The sequence below is a fragment of the Photinus pyralis genome, unplaced genomic scaffold (genome assembly GCF_008802855.1).
Source record: "Photinus pyralis isolate 1611_PpyrPB1 unplaced genomic scaffold, Ppyr1.3 Ppyr1.4_LG1, whole genome shotgun sequence".
Classification (NCBI taxonomy): Eukaryota; Metazoa; Arthropoda; class Insecta; order Coleoptera; family Lampyridae; genus Photinus; species Photinus pyralis.
The window spans coordinates 56,530,673-56,549,109 of record NW_022170249.1 but is presented as its reverse complement, the minus strand read 5'-3'; the positions used below and the strand labels follow the sequence as shown (position 1 = coordinate 56,549,109).

Genomic DNA, 18,437 nt, shown 5'->3' with positions numbered 1-18,437 from the left:
TTTCTGGCACGGCTGACATTTTTAACTAAATTAGAGTTCACGACTGTGCATGTGTGGTCGATTTTGGGATTATCCGCAGTCGTCAATCGTGAATGGGTACTTTAAGGAAATATTCACCCAAGTGTAATCTAATGAACTACCACCGTTATACTGCAATCCAGTGATTCCCGAGAGATTTCAGAACGCGCAGGATTATCGAAGAATGATTCTTTTGAAGAGTCCACTGCCATGGAACAGCACCATTACCTATAAAGTAATTAGAAAACGCGTCTCTTATATTGCTTGCATTCCGGCTGTGTATATTGCTGCCAGTACTGCAAATAAATGTAGTTGTTTTAATAACATTACAAAAACCGTAAGGTGTTGGAAATAAATGGGCTTACCTGTGGCAAGCCGGTTTTGGTTTTGTTTCGTTATGTTTAGCCTTTTTTTATATTTTCCCAGGCAATTCCGGCCTTACTTTCATTGCCAAATATTGCAGATCATCAAGCACGTACTAGAAACTGATTTATTTCAGTAACATCCAAAATCTTCGATTTTTTAGGCAGATACCCTTGAGACTGCAGCTATAGAAAGGCACACAACAGTGGAAATGTCGCACTGTCACAATTCTGATATACATTCAAGCATGCTTTCATTATACTATATGATGTCCAAGGCGTTGAAGACTTCGTTTTACTCATTTCTTGAAAACAAGCAAGAAGGACATTTTCCATTACATTTAACACACCTTTTGCACGACACCACTCTGATAAGGTTGACATACCTCTAATATAATCGTATGAAGCTATCCTCTACAAGAAAAATTTACCTTACCTTCCAGAGAAGTTACACCTCGAAATAAAAATTCGGTAGAAACGAAATTGTTGTTAAACATGATTTCTTGGCAGTCGTCGTGTCGCGTCGCTTAGTAACTATACCTCCTGAACTACTCGATATCAAAAATCACATTATACATATATATATATATTGATAGCTGTTAAGTTGTTACCTCCGGTACGTTCAGCAGGCGACCTAACCTCCACAACTCCAGATTGTGTTATGACCCATCTTTTATCAAATTACTCTTTATAGACCCCCCTTAATAACAATCCTAAAGAGGGGTATCAATTTCTTTGATTAGAACATTATATATTTTTCTGTATCAAGTTATACCAACTTCCTTCCGTATATTCATGCAGTCTATGTACGTTTCCACCTCCGGCAATGTTGCCACGTTTATGGAGGGAGCAACCGGCACTATATATCAAAGGATATATTTTTATCGAGGGGTAAACCGCGATGGGAAATCAGTGTACACGTTTGAGGAAATCTATGGGAAATCATAGGAATTCCGGAGGAACTCCTAGGAAGCTAAGAATTCCAAGGAATTCCATGTGTATTCAGGAGGAATTCCAAGGAAATCACAGGAACTCCGAGGAAATCAAGGGAACTCTAAAGAAATCAAAGGAACTCGTGCTGCATTTTATTATTTAATTTGGTCTTAACTAATTTTTTTATTTGTTTATGGTATTTTTCTCATTTAATAATGAGTTTTTCTCATTGCAAATAGGTCTATTAAAATATAAAATAGTGTTTCGTCTAAGGTCGTGTCTTTATCCGTCCGTCCGTCCGTCCGCTAACTTTGCGACGCTACTAGTTCTTTATCTTAGGAGCTATTGTTCTACTTTTTTCGCTATTTGGTTCGTTATGGTGTCGAGTCTTGTACCAAGGAAGGAATTTTTTCTGTACCGCTTACAAAAAAAGTTATTGTAAAAAAAACAAAAAAACCGTTTTTTACATGTTCCATAATTTTACCCTTTTGCCGTTTATTAACGATCCTAGAGATCGTTTATAATTTTGCATTGCTATCTGTCGCCTGCCGATTGGTCTCTCCGTCTGTTCCTTTGTCTGTCTGTCCATCTATCTGTCCGTGTGAACGATAACTTTGTTTAGAAATGTTCGATCGCTTTTACATCTCCGTGAGTTATGAACTGAATTGCATGAAATTCAATATGGGCATAGATTTAGCCATATAATACGCAATGCCAAAAGTTAAATCGAATCGATTCAAAATTCACAGTGCCCTTTTCGCATCTCGACCATAAACCGAATTGCAAACTTTTTTACTTATAAAAGTATTTGAATGAAATTTGATACATAGGCACTTATAAAGGAAAATCAAACGCCAATTTCAAAATTTGGTTTTGCGCATGCGCAGTGCCAACTTTTTTATTTATGGAAGAATTTAAACGAAATTTGATACATAGGCACTTGGGATAAAGGAAAATCAAACGCCAATTTCAAAATTTGGTTTTGCGCATGCGCAGTGCCAACTTTTTTTATTTATGGAAGAATTTAAATGAAATGTGATACATAGGCACTTGGAATAAAGGAAAATCTAGCGCCAGTTTCAAAATTTTATTTTGCGCATGCGCAGTGCCAACTTTTTTATCTATGGAACTATTTAAGTGAAATTTGATACTTAGGCGCTTGGAACAAAGGAAAATCTAACATTAGTTTTAAAATTTAGGTTTGCGCATGCGCAGTTCCAACTTTCTTATTTAGAAAACATTGAAATGAAATTCTTCTCATAAACTGAAATTGAAGTAGCACGTCAACAATGGATTGCCCATGTGCAACGCTATCTTTCATATTTGTGGCCGGATTTTTACGATTTTAACAGAAGTTGCATCTTACAAATGGGAAATGAATGCAAGTGGAAATGCGCTTTATGTAAATCGTTTACGATTACTTTTTAACTTGACACTTGACACTTTTATATTTTTTTTATGGTTTTACCTCGGGTTTTACTTACCAGGAAATTGTTAAATCAACGGAATAACAATGAAATAATTAAAAAACTTTAAAAAATCAGAGGAACTCACAGGAACTCCAAAAGAAAATCGAGGGAACTCCAAGGAAATCAGAGGTATTTCGTGGAAGTTGGAGGAACTCGGAGGAAATCAGGGAAACTCCGAAGAAATCAAATGAACTCTGAAGAACTCGAAGGAACTCAGAGGAAATCTAATATTTATAGGAAATCAGTGTACAAAATTTGGGTTGCGGTTTACCCGATTTTTATTTATACATGTGATTTATCAAACAGATTTGAACAGTTTGGAAGTCTATCATTAGGTTTTGTAAGTGATGCTTTATTATGTACTTATAAAACTTTTGCTACAGTAGTCATCGTAAATGAAATCAAAGCCAATGTCATAAATATACACGACTTCAGCAGCAGGAAGCATTTCCATACGGTAAGTAACTATCGCTTTTTAGTTAAAGATATAAATAATTTTAACTTATTTCTCTTTTTCAGATAACACAATTGACGAATATGTTGGTTTAGACCTTACTTGCAATGGTTATTCTAAAAATACTCTCCAGTTTGCTGCAGCAGTCATTGCTAATTTTGACCAATATCGTGAAAATTATTTTCTACTTCAAGGAAGATGCATTTAGATAAGGTAAAGTTCTATCGCTTTCTTTGTAAATTATTAAATTAATTTTCTTTTTTTTCAGATAACAGTCAAGAAGGAATCCATTGGTAATATTGTGTGTATTGTGTTGTATTGTGCATATGGTATGGTTTATGTAAAAGTGTCAATGATTATGTAGTTAATTTAGTGATTACATTTGCTTGCATTGTGTACTTATTTTAGATTTTACATAATAAGACACACATCTCCTTGCTTATGCTAGAAAAAATAAATAGCTTTACTGACTGGATTTTATGTTTATTGCAGTGTTGTAACTGTGTCCAAGATAAGGATGTCTACCATGGGGTTCTCGGACACCATAGAAGACACAAAAATGGTCAAATTAAGGAAAAGTTACTCAATTAAAAAATTTACATGCTGTAAAGACCGCCAGAAAATTCTCCTTACTTCCGAAGATATGCCAGAAAACCGCAATCAGCCGATTTTTTATTGATGTTATTTGAACAGATTAAAAAACGCTTTTTCATTGCCACTATTAGAGTACAAGAAACCGTTGAGAGAGTTAAACAGAAGCAATGAGAACGTGTTTTTGTTTTTTTTATATCTGTTCAAATAATGTCAGCAAAAAATACAAAACGAAATCGGCAAATTTTGGTTTTTCTGGCATATCGTCGGAAGTAATCTGAATATTCTGGTTTCTTTACAGCACGATAACTCTTTAATTGTGCAACTTTTTTCTAATTTGGCCATAGTCGTATCATCTATGGTTTCGGAAATCGGAATCGGAACGTTTGGTAGGTGTAAAGCGTGTATGTTTTGGGACACATCTGATTATGTCTACCATGAAGAGCCCTACTCTAACTACTAAGATTGTTCGAGATAAATTAAAGTACACTAATACAGTCGAAAAGCGCAAAACACGTATTAAAAATATTGACATTGTATATTAGATTTAATTTTTAATTAGATATAATACGGAAAGTATATCGAAAGTTTAAATTTTCGAAAAACTGTTTTCGCACATTTTAAATTCAAAACGAGAACTTAAACAAAATATCCACATATTTCGTATAATCAACATTTCATAACCACCCTTATTGCCGTCGAATATGCGTTGTATTTAAAAATTCCCAGTTAAGCATTTCATTGCGATAACTTATTGCACGTGCAATAATAAGCTGCTTCAATAACTTAATTGTTCAGCAAATTATGTTTTATAAGATGAATAAAGTTTGCCTAATTATCTATAAGAACATAGTTAATTAGAAATACTTTCCGTTTTTTCGCGCCAATTTAAGTATTAACTTGCTCCTTCGATGCATGGTGCTCGGACAGCGTTAACATTCATAAAATTCAAAATTAAATAAGCACGTATTGCGATGCGATGCTGCCAAACGTGGGAGGCGATAACGTACGAACCATGTAAAAGAGATATTGTTAAATATAGGCGGAGGTAACCTCACCCTTCGCGCATCGTTTCCGTATATACGCAGTGATACACCAGCGCCGGTGTTATATATGTGAACTATTTCAAAAAATTGCATGCTTATAGGCTTCGATATTACCTCCAACATAAATTTCGTATTTGAGTTAGTACTGTCTTCTTATCATGGTTTCCGTTGAAAACATAGAGAAACGTTGTTACCTCCGAAATCGGAGGTAACAACGTTATATATGAGGGAAGAAAGTACGGTACGTATCTATTTTGGAGGTAACTTGGTACTCTCAATATGTATATATATATATATATATATATATATATATATATATATATATATATATATATATATACCATAAGTCTGGGGAGTATGGTGAATGGGCGGGGCAAGTTGACGTAATAATGCTAATAATACTCTTTATTTCCATCGACATGTTAATAGGATACGTCAAAAAGTATGAAACTCGATATCAAAAATTCATATATATATATAATATATACATATATATATATATGAATTTTTTGATATCGAGTTTCATACTTTTTGACGTATCCTATTACATGTCGATGGAAATAAAGAGTATTATTAGCATTATTACGTCAACTTGCCCCGCCCATTCACCATACTCCCCAGACTTATGGTGAGTTTTTACATCATATCATATTATCATTAGTTCACTATCGAAAATCATTAAAAACGCAAATAACAGATATCAAAGGTAATTCATATGACAATATTTACTTATTTTTAGATTTTCTAATTAAAGGTGACTTTAACTAAAAACATTTTAGTTCTGTCATCTGATAAGAGAAAAGAGGTTCAGAAAACTGGAAAATAGGTTAAGTAATTTATCTGAACCCATGATATCTTTACACGCTTCTTTGTTGAAACAATCGAAGTTTGTTTGGAATGGTCAATTTAGCCAAAGCTCACACTTGCTGAATATGGTGGAAATGAAAAAATGTCGAAAACTGTCCTTCCAAAAAACGATGCTTTCTCTGCCAATTACACGCAAAATACCGTCACCTGAAAACGTAATTACATTTTGAAATTTAATTAAAACATCACAAGTTTTAATTATTTGTACAATACCGTTTAATTAAAATTTTCTAAACGCTTGCAGTTATTAGAATAAGTACATGCATCTACATATTAACCTGCCCTGTATTGGTGTGCACATCCTCTGTTTGTATAGCGAAAGAATCTTGAGTACAAATGCAAATTTTCCGTTCGAGTTGTAATTATAAAATGGCAAATAACCTTCTATACAGAACGAGGTTAGAATTTTCCGTAAGAGTGCTCTCCAATTAATTACTTAAAATGCAATATAAGATTGTTGCATAGTGCAAGCACTATAAAACTTTATGATAATTATTTATACACAAAACATAATTCTTGTACTTAAAAACTCTAGTAAATGTGACCTTCGAGGTAATGTCCCAATACAGGATCATCGCCATCATGAATAGTCCACAAAATCGTTTTCAAAAGGTTTGTGTTGTGTTCGAGAAACTCATAGATAGCGACTAATGCTCGCCATTGCTACAGAAGAAAAGAACGCAAATATGGGAGAAATAGTGAATAGATTGGTGCAGCAACGTGGTAGAAACGAACACATTAGAAGAGATTGCCGATCAGAAGGGGCGACCATCGACCTGCCTAAGTTATGCATCTGAGACTGCCATCCAAGTCACGTCACCTAAGACTCGACCAAATAATTTATACATAGATGGCACTGTATTTGGATAATGAAGCCTGTGCTAAATGGATGAATCTATATCGTTCTCTTAAAATATCTCAACGGGACATTCCAGGTTTAGTAAGGACTGCTTTCATGGCAATTTGCAGGATAGAACTGGCAAAGTCTGGGTTTGCTTGCAGTGGGATTCATCCATTGAAGAAAAAGATATTTACAGATTTGGACTACCTTGCTGCAGTTCACTTCTCTGAGGAAAATGGAACCTCTATACTACCCACAGTTTTTATTAGTGAATCTCTTTCATTTAAAGAACCAGTGGCAGAAGACTTTTCCAGGTGGTTCCACAATGCAAGCTACACCTCAACCAACTCCAAATACTTCTGGCTACTGATGCGGTGGACCTGAAAACTCTCGTTCTTCTTTAGGCCTATTTGACTTTGACTACTGTGATGTTGTTTACGGGCCCTGCATCGATCTCGCTGACAATCTCTTTCATGTTTTCTAACCTAATATCTCTTGTATAAATATTATATATTACACCCTGTGGTTAACCTGTAATTTATTTAGTATTCTTCCACCTTCTGCTTCCAGTTGTTTAGGGTCTACATCTGGCTCCAGAGATTTAACACCATAGTGATTGTTAGGTCTCTGGGCCTTTGAAAATAATGTCCTACGGCATTTACTTGAACGGTAACCCATAGAGCTGCGTTTCTGTTTCAGTGTCATTTTCTTTTTTATATATCTTAAAATACATTCCTGGACTTTTGGCCACAATGTTGGTCCAAGTTGTTTCATGCCAACTTGCACCTTTATTTTACTGCAAATTGCTAGTTGGCTTCTGTTTTGGAACGATCCTTTCATGGTCAGATTTAATCTCTGACCAGCGTTATTTTTGGCCAAAAGGCTCATAAAAAGCTCAGCTCTGTTGTTGGTTTCATTTGCAATCAGGAGATGAGCTTTCTTAATTAATGTGTCTGTCGCACCTACAATGCATTAAAACTTTCAAACTTACTTTCTATGTTGACTATTTCAGATATACCTTCAATATGCTATGTTGGGAGTCTCGTCAGGTTGCGAACAGTAATATTCCATGCACTCTGTATGATGTCCAAAAACATGAAATAGGCCATTTACTAAATCGATTTTTAACCTTTCAATGGAACCACAATGACTGTTGTGGGCATATGTTTAGCTTGGTTTGTTAATTTCGTGATATTAGCAACAGTTAGATTTTTTTTGCTAGATGTAATTCTTTAGCGCATACGTTCCTTTGCTATTTATATGTGCATAAGTGCTAGAATCTCCATCCCCGATAAATGACTTGTACCTTACTTCGTGCATCTCTAAAGTACGATTAAAGCCTTCCACCAGAATATCAGCATCCATAGAGGATGAAAAGCCATTACCATTACGAAAGCAAACATGTTGAGCTGGATGTGTTTTCTGGTTGGATGTTCTGGCACATACAAAACAAAATTTATTTCTTACACCTAAAAATAAAGCTTTCTTCGTCGCTTTTCCAATTATAATTGCCTTAAAAATAACAATAAGTAAAAATTTTGTATAACACATAATATCACTTACTGCTCCGGATGCAGCATTGTAATTATGTCCATACGATCTCTTACTCCACCCACCGTCAACATACACTGTAATAAAGGGTACACCATCAGAGTCCACATTTCCACTACGTCTTACAATTTCTGCTTCCTCTGCACCGGCAGCCTTGAATTCATCGACCATCTTATCATGCCAACGCTATAGAGCATACTAGCGAAATGTCAAATATATTCAAGAGCCGGTGATTGGCATGTTAAGTACACACTTGCATATGAAGTAGAAGAAACTAGTATTATTGTTTATGTTACTTGATGACAATAGTGCAAGTAGTAGTGTGTGAAGTGGAGAAGAACAATCTGAGACTATATAAGGGCCACAAGAACAGCGGTTAGTGTTAATAAAAGTGTACAGTTTATTTATACCAGTTTAGTGTAGGTTAGAATAGAATTGACATTAAAAATCATGCCTCTTACATGCATTGTACATGTGGTAGTCGGGCAAACAGGGACAATGTGTCGTTCTTTTCTATTCCTGCGGTTTTAAACTATATGCTCGATTTAAATCATTAATTGCAGTGTAGGTATATACATAAAAAATATTTTCACGTTTTCAGTTATACAATCATTAAAAACTAATACCCATACTGGCATAGAACAACTGTGGATTAACTTAATGTTATATAACACCAAATTAATAATAGGAGTTATATACAGGGTGTCCCTAAAAAGGTCTGTACAACGCGCTACCAGGGGTTCTTGGTATCAAAATAGGACGATTTAACCCAACTTACCTCTATCCAAAAGTGCCTCGGTAAGGCGCTATCTACCGCCAAAGATTTAAAAAAAAATCGTTATTTTTATTTTATCGGAAAATGGTTTTGCCGATTAAAATGAAATTCCGGATGTGAATGTCTAATGTAAAAAGGGTCTTTGTGATATCATCGTTTTGATTGTAGTTGCTATGTAGGTGGTAAAATACTGACCATCCACATCTGAAGAGGTCTAAAACTTTTTAACTACTATTTTGACGGTTCTGAATTTTTAGACACTGATAGACAGTTTACTTCCAAGCATTTTTTGTCTCTTGATGAATATCTCTATCTGTGATGGTTTACGAAAAAAAAATAAATTTAGGCATGATGAATGGCATGCACCATACATGCGATTGTTCCTCAAAAAATCAGAAGATGGCTGTGAAACCTTTGAGTGGCGTAACGTTTGTTTGTTGTTTCTTAAACTTTAACAATTTACGTTTTGCTTGAAGACTTAAAATTTCATTGTTAAAATTGTAATATGGCCTTTCAATACAGTAACGCAGAGTTAACTGATATGCTATTAGTGTTTGGATACTGTCGTGGAAATGGTCGCCAATGCGTTAGAGAGTATACTCACAGGTTTCCAAATCGTCGTGTACCAAACCATCAAACGTTTGCGGCTGTTGAAAGACGTCTTCGTGAGACCGGTCGCTTTGCTCCTGTGATGGCTGATTACGGACGTGGACGTTATGTAATGAATCCCGATGTCGAAGAAGCGATTTTGGATCGTGTAGCAGACGAACCGGAGATAAGTAGCAGACGCTTAGGGTCGGAATTAATGGTCTCGAAAAACGTTGTCAATGGAGTCACTCGCGAACAATTGCTACACCCGTACCACATTCAAAAAGTGCAAGATCTTTTGTTGCCTGACCCGGATCAACGTCTAATTTTCTGTACTAATATTAATGAACGAAGAGTTCGAAATCAGAATTTTTGCCGAAACATTTTATTTACCGATGAAGCTTGCTTTACAAGAAGGGGCATAACAAACCTACATAATGAACATGTGTATGCAGATGAGAATCCGCATGCATGTAAAGTTAGCCATTATCAACACGAATTCAAGATTAATGTTTGGGCAGGAATCGTTGATACTTTTATTGTTGGTCCTGTAATTTTACCTCAACGATTAAATGGCGATAGTTACTTGCAACATATTCAAAATACTGTGCCAGATTTATTGGACGACGTACCTTTGGAGCTACGCGGAAACATGTGGTTCATGCATGATGGTGCCCCTCCTCATTTTACTGTAGCCGTCCGAAACTTTTTACATCAGGAATACCCCAATAAGTGGATAGGTAGAGGACATGATGCTCCCATGCAATGGCCACCGCGCTCTCCCGACCTAGCGCCGATGGATTTTTTTTATGGGGAGCAGTTAAAGCCCAGGTGTATTCCACACCCGTTAATACGGAAGAGGAATTGTGGCGGCGGATTCAAAATTCTGTAGAAACTTTAAAAAATAACGTACCAATGTTGCAAAGGGTACAGTTTAATTTATTACGCCGTATAATGCTTTGTATGCGTGAAAATGGAGGTCACTTTGAACATTTAGTACGTTTAAATTAATACATTACATTGACTTACTCTGTTGTGTTCGTTTATTCTACGTTACATGCACTACGGTTTCATAGCCTACTTCTTGCTTGCACTTATGGTTTTTGAGGAACAATCGCATGTATGGTGCATGCCATTCATCATGCCTAAATTTATTTTTTTTTCGTAAACCATCACAGATAGCGATATTCATCAAGAGACAAAAAATGCTTGCAAGTAAACTGTCTATCAGTGTCTAAAAATTCAGAACCGTCAAAATAGTAGTTAAAAAGTTTTAGACCTCTTCAGATGTGGATGGTCAGTATTTTACCACCTACATAGCAACTACAATCAAAACGATGATATCACAAAGACCCTTTTTACATTAGACATTCACATCCCGAATTTCATTTTAATCGGCAAAACCATTTTCCGATAAAATAAAAATAACGATTTTTTTTTAAATCTTTGGCGGTAGATAGCGCCTTACCGAAGCACTTTTGGATAGAGGTAAGTTGGGTTAAATCGTCCTATTTTGATACCAAGAACCCCTGGTAGCGCGTTGTACAGACCTTTTAGGGACACCCTGTATAGAAGGCAAGAATTCCCATGCGCCGGATTTTTTGATGCATTGGAGGAATCTCTCTCTACACTAATGACTTACAGTGAGCACGTGATATATACGGGCGATTTTAACATTGATTACCTAAAAGTTGACGACTATTTAACAAACCAAATGGTTTCATTATTTCATATCTTTGGTCACCAACAAGTAATAAATCAACCTACACGAATAACCAAGACGAGTAATACGCTAATCGACTACATTGTGGTCTCGGAAAACATTAAAGTACAAAATACAGGAACGATTTCTTTGCACGATTTCTCGGACCACCATTTAGTATATTGTAGTGTACTTGTCGATTGTCCCAAAAAGCACAACCCCACCTATTACACGTATAGAGACTACCGTAATTTCAATCTTGACGATTTCGATAGAGATCTTAGAGCTATAAATTGGGAAATTCTGTATGCATTGCCTGATATTGACAACAAAGTAGAGTTTTTGAATACGAATGTGCTAACCCTTTTTGACAAACACGCAGCTCTGCGAACTATAAAAATCACCAAACCCCCTTCTCCGTGGATCACAGATAACATAAAGCTTTTGATATCATTGCGGAATAAAGCGTTAATCAAATTCAAGAAAACAAAAAAGTCTTCTCACTGGGATTATTACAAGCAATTGAGAAATTTCACAACTAACTCCATTAGATTAGAAAAAAAAAGCGTACTTAGAATCGAAACTGAAATACTGCAATGGAAATCCTAAGAGTACGTGGAATAAATTGAAAAAATTAGGCATTACCAGTATTTTAAAAACTAACGAAGTGCCTGTAGACCTTCGTCAAGTAAATAAAATTAATGAGTTTTTCACAAACACCGACGACAATGACAATGTAAAGCTTGATGAACGCAAACTTTTTGCGCACTGTAGTGGTTCTAGAACGCCTACAACTCAATTTAAGTTTACTTTAATCACTGAAACGGACGTTTTGAAAACATTTCTGACTTTAAAATCAAATTCACTTGGGCACGATGGTATCAGTCTAGATATGTGGAAGTTATGTTTACCGTACTTGGCACTACCTATTACTCACATAATAAATTATTGCCTTAGCGAAGGCACCTTTCCAAGCGTGTGGAAAATTGCTAAAATTACCCCACTAGCTAAGGTAAGTAGTCCGAAAGAATTGAAAGACCTAAGGCCTATAAGTATTTTGCCCTGTCTCTCGAAAGTTTTAGAGAAAACCATGGTTGTTCAAATTAGACACTATGTAGATCACGAATGTGTACTTCCACAAATGCAATCGGGATTTAGAGCGGGTTACAGTTGCAATACGGCGCTTGCACATGTGACGGATACCATCATGTCGGCCATAGATAAAAATAAACTTGCCGTTCTAGTGCTTACGGACTACTCAAAGGCCTTTGATACAATTTCTCACAATGTACTCCTGGCGATTCTTGAGCATATAGGTTTTGGTACGATGGCTACAAATTTAATTAGGAATTATATATCGTCACGCTTCCAATGCGTTACCCTTGAACGTGAAATTTCTCACGCTATTATAAACTCCATCAAATATTGTACATATCATTTATATGCAGATGACACCCAATTATTACATGAATTCTTACCACATGAAACTCAAAATGCTGTATCTAATATTAATGAAGATGTGCAGGACTTGGTGGAAATATCAGAAAGACATGGGCTGAAAATTAATGCACAAAAATGTTACGTGATGTTATTTGGTAGAGCAAAAATTCGCAAACTTATAATTCCTGAAATAAAAATAAAGATTAAAGATACGCCCCTACCGCTTGTCGATAACGCTAAAAACCTGGGATTAATATTGGACACTGATTTAAGATTTAAGAAGCATGTCTCGGAACTTCTTCGCAAAGCCTACTTAAATTTAAAAACTCTGTATAACAATAGACTAATATTAAATCGCAGTTTGAAAATCATGCTTTGTGAGTCATTAGTACTATCACAATTTAGTTATTGTGATAATATATACGGCCCATGTTTGGATGCGGTAGACAGTGGAAGAATCCAGCGTATGCAGAATTCTTGCCTACAACTTATATTTGGAATAAGAAAATTTCACCGAATATCACACAAACTAAATGACATTAAATGGTTAAATATGTCTAATTTGAGAAATTATCATACAGCTTGTTTTATCCATAGAATCATTTGTAACAAAACTCCTGGGTATCTCCATGATAGAATCAAATTTAGAACTAATATTCATAATTTAAATACAAGAAGTAGAATGTTCATCTAAATCCCAATTTATAAAACAACTTTATTTAAAAGATCTTTTAGCTATTACGTCCCGAAGATATATAACTCACTCTCATCTCATATAAAATCCTCTACAATGAAAAATTTTAAAAAATATATGCGGATGTCACTGCTAGAAAAACAACATAGGTCTCTCTAAGCCCTTTTCTTTTTTTAGTTTTAATCTCATACACATAAGTGATATCGATCATTGGCTGACTAGGAACTTCGTTTAAATAAGCAAGGGTTAAGTGGAAGAACAGATGGTAGAGTTTTTAACTACCAATCTGAACTTCGCCCTTTTGAACTTAACGGTGAGCATTTCCTCTATGTCTTTTTTCTTTTTTTTTACTGCACCTGCTTTTTTGTTCACTGTTTTTTTTCAATAAACGGATATTATTATTATTATTGGCCAGATCGTGAAGTTGCACAAAAAATATACCTTTTGTTTTAAAGAGGTATTTAAAGAGAAAACTACCTTTATAATTGACTGCTTTTGAAATTTTCATTCAACGCCCCTTTAATATTTTGCGCGATCGGTCATTTCTGACTATTTACCATGGGTGTTCCAATGACAGTAGGTAGAATTTACCAGTTGCCTATTGATTACGACGACGTCAAATTACTTTACCTGATCTAAAAACAGAACAGCAAAAAATACTTAACCGACCGCCTTTTAAAAATCACAGTCTTACATACATTTTAATCTTTTAATTATTTTTCAGGTACATTAAACGACATTTGTTGCTGTTGTTTCTATAGCAAGACGCTCATAAAGTCATAAAGGAAGTTCAAAGTAGTAAACTACATCAGACACATGCACATTTTTTATGAAATTATTAACTTCAATTTTGACAAATAAACTGGTTACCTAGTGATATATACCATACCACTTCGATCATTTCGATTTATCTGCTCGTTAATTTCTTAGTGCATATTTATATTGGTTGCATAATTTAATTTCGATCGCGCAAAAAATGTTATAAGCACGTCGAACGTTAAGGGTTACCGTTCTCAGACAATAATTGGAGTCGTTCGCTTCGCTCCTCCTCCAAACAATTGTCTTCGAACGGTAAAATCCCTACCGTTCTCCATACTTAATATACTAACTGCCGCTCAATGCTGGTCAAATTATAAACACCATTCGACAATAAAATTTTTAATAGGTGTCACGCCGCAAGGCACAATAAGTTACATTAGTAATGCTTGTGGTGGGCGCATTTCTGATAAACAGATTACACAATTAAGTGGTTTTTTAGACTATATTCTACCACACGATATTGTTTTAGCTGACAGGGGTTTTTTAATTCACGATGACTTAAAAATGTTGCAAGCAAAATTAATTATACCTGCTTTTACTAAAGGTACTACATCCTCTTGATATTGAGGATAGTCGACAAATTGCACATGTACGCATACATGTAGAGAGGATTATAGGAGTGATAAAATATAAATACTCAATTCTGCAAGGTCCAATACCAATATCCATGATCAGCAATGTGGCAGATATACTTATTATTGATAAAATCGTAACAATTTGCTGTGTCCTTATAAATTTGTGTCCACCAATTGTACGTATGTAAAATAAAATTGCCATTAAAAATAAAGTTGTATTTTTTTTTGTTTTTTTGTAGTGTTAAAAGTTCAAAATTCCACGTACATATAAATAAACAAATATTTACAGTTTAGCTTAATAATTCTGTACAATAAAATAATACAAATATTACAGTTTAGCCTAATAATTTTGTACAATCGTTACAATATACCATATCTGGAACTTCTTCAAGTAATAAACACTTTAAATGAAAAATGACTTCGCAATTTTCACTGCTACAGTGTACAACATCTTGGCCTGCGGTTGAAGTACATATGTGACAATATAACATGTTTTTAGAAATTTCTTTCGCGGTAAAATATTTAGCCAGTAGCTCAGGTACAACTATTCTTCTATGAAATTCCAATGCAATGTTCAAAGTCCGCTCCAAGAAATCGAAGGCACGAAATTGCAGTAATGAGGCTTCGTAGTGGTGTAGTGGTCATACCCAGTTAACACACTCCTACCTAATAAAAAAAGAACCCCCGCCACAGTGTGAACAGTGCAACGACTTATTAACTGTAGAACATCTTTTACTTGAGTGCCAAACATTTCAACAGGAAAGAATAACATGTAGATTAAACAACTCCATCCATGAAATCCTCAACAATGACCATGCAACAGTCAACAATCTTATCAATTTTCTGTACATAACAAAATTAATTAATCGTATTTAAAATCTAACATATATATGTAATGGACGATATGACCTAGCTGTTAAAGCCCGATGTCAAATTAAAAAAAAAAATAAAATCCATATCAGGATAAATCCGTTCTACAAACATTTCTTTCGGTGACCAAACTACGAAGTCACAATACACACATTCTGTAACAAACAACTGCATTTGTACTTGATAAAAATATGCATGATTTTGGTCAAGGTTAATGCATCCATTGTTCCATACTAAGCATGTGTTTTTTTGTGCAGAAAATTCTTTAATTGTCAGATTTTGTGTGAATAATGTATATGGACATTTGATTTCTACACATCCTCCAGTACAACAGTCGCAATAAACAAGACCGTCAGGAGAAGCCCCTATCTGCGGGTGTTGATGATTAACTACAAATCCCACAGCTTCCACTTTTACATTTAAATGTTGTGGGCTCTGAGCTTTAATATATGCTTCTCTCGAAACACCCTCATGCTCAATACCCCATTTAATCCCTTTTGCAAAAAACAAAACTTTGGTGGGGTAACAAACACTTTTAATTAAGGACAAGGACGGCTTTGTTCGACAGCAGCGTTTAAAATTGGATGCTGTGATTCTGCCAGCCCTTTGAATATACCATTGCATACAATCACTTTGGGTTTTTGTAGCATTCTGTATTTTCTCACATACATCTGCAGTTATCGTAAAATTTAAGTTGTCCCCTATATACACTAGTGCTGAATATGGCAACTTTTCATACTTTGCATCGTAAATCTCAAATATCGAGGTAATAACATCACAGTTTGTGCTTTCAGCTATAAAACTAGCAAATGGTTCCACAATTCTCATTAATGATGCTTCACAATTACTATCATGTAGATCCTGTAAAATTTCATGTGGTGTTACAGATGGTATTACTGGAGGTTCCGGAAGTTGATTTATCTTTCTCCAGGACATTTTCACAACTGGTACTATTGGTACTTTGTTGCTAAGGGTACCGGCCAAGCTGCTTTAACATCTGTGCACAAAGTACTTGCTTTAATTTTGGATGCATATCCTGCTGCAAAAAGCAATGCCCCTACATGACTGCACACTTCGCTGTTTCCGGCCATACATGTGCAGTGAGCTGTACAGATGCTACCATCTTCTTGGGCAATCACCCATGTGCTCAACGACTTTTCATTCATTTTTTGAGAATGCCTAACCTGACAAACAAAAGTGTTATTTTTTATGAAAACATCAACACCACTTACTTTCCCAACCATGACTACAAAACACTTCACGTACATGCAGCCAACTTTCTCCACAAACCCAGATCCAAAGTACCTAAACGCTAGCAAGCTTTTATAAGCTTTCATTTGGTCCTTCGTATAAAAGCTGTGAGTTAGCACCAAATATGCCACAATATCTATACTGCTGATTGGTGGCAGTTTTTCGATACCGTAATCCAGGTCACAATTATTTATTGCAAATAGATTTACTCCGTCAATTAATTTTATTTTTTCCTCATACCGCACAGCTACATCCGAACTTTCAATTTCCAGTTTTTTGAAATATTCACTTCGGTTCGACATTATTATAGTAGGCGCGTACTCGAGGAAGGAGGTTAACCTAAAAAGCGATATATGATAATTATTGTGCCATTACATTATAACAACCAAACTACCTAATCTTCTTTGATTATGATTAGAAAGCATCAACTGAATACTGTGGTGTAGGTACCTAAGGCAAAATGTTATTCCTTCACATTACAACTTTCCGAAACTTACCTTGTTTAATTCAGATGTAATTAATGTTTACATCAAAGAGTAACTAATAATGTTTGTAATGTAATTCTCCATTTTTGGGGTTCGTTGAGATTTGCTTTAATATGTAAAAAAGGAACCACAATTGTTTTTTGTTTCTAAAGCGATCGATTTCGGGTTTAACCACCCATCATCAGGCTATGCTAAAAGTATATCACATGAATTTGATGAACACAGAATTAAAATTATTACCGTCAATTAAATTATATAATGCAGCGACATTGAGTTGAATAAAAAGTATTAAAGTATTGTCTTCGTTTATGTAATTTTAATACTTTTTATGTCTTACTAACCTATCATAGCACATTTTATATCTGTGATACGCGGGCATAAAGTACCACTTTATGCCCTAGGGCATTCAGTATCACCATAGTAACTCATTTATACTTAATGACAAAACAAACAAATATTTACAGGTCATTGAAAATTAGAAACGTCAATTATTAATTGTCAATACCTACTAAGTCACAAGATTGGCCTTATAACAGTTTCTGGAACTTCCTCCTCATTCACAATGAATTGAATTATTTAAAATTACGTTTGACGTTTGGATGGTTTCAATCACATTAACAAATTTGAACCACGCATACTCGATCAAACATAATGAATTATTTTGTAAACGAATTTTGACGAAGAAAACTATTTGTAAAACATAAAATTGTGTATGTACCACGGGCATAAACTGATGTTTATACTCTCGGGCGACTAAAAAGCTCTCGGGCTATAGGCCCTCGAGCTTTTTAACTCGTCGCCCTCGAGAATATAAACATCACTATTATGCCCTTAATACATAAATAACTATTATTCAACTCAATGTCCCTGCATTATATAATTTAATTGACGGTAATAATTTTAATTCTGTGTTCATCAAATTCATATGATATACTTTTAGCATAGCCTGATGATGGGTGGTTAAACCCGAAATCGATCGCTTTAGAAACAATAAACAATTGTGGTTCCTTTTTTACATATTAAAGCAAATAACTAATAATGTATTCTTTGATTTACACCATCAAAATACATTTAAACTTCACAAATAAATGTATACTTCTCAATTA

At 34.9% G+C, this 18,437-nt stretch overlaps 2 long non-coding RNA genes across 2 annotated transcripts; one reads left to right on the top strand and one right to left on the bottom strand.

Annotated features, from left to right (window-relative positions):
• Positions 1-3,021: 3,021 nt before the first annotated feature.
• On the top strand, positions 3,022-3,588 carry LOC116159266. Its single transcript, XR_004142930.1, has 3 exons — positions 3,022-3,239; positions 3,302-3,449; positions 3,505-3,588. It is a non-coding gene; the product is annotated as an uncharacterized LOC116159266 (long non-coding RNA).
• Positions 3,589-16,842: 13,254 nt separating this feature from the next.
• On the bottom strand, positions 16,843-17,483 carry LOC116160131. The gene is made up of 3 exons (XR_004143147.1): positions 17,344-17,483; positions 17,241-17,296; positions 16,843-17,185 (listed from the first exon to the last, which is right to left on the bottom strand). It is a non-coding gene; the product is annotated as an uncharacterized LOC116160131 (long non-coding RNA).
• Positions 17,484-18,437: the final 954 nt, after the last annotated feature.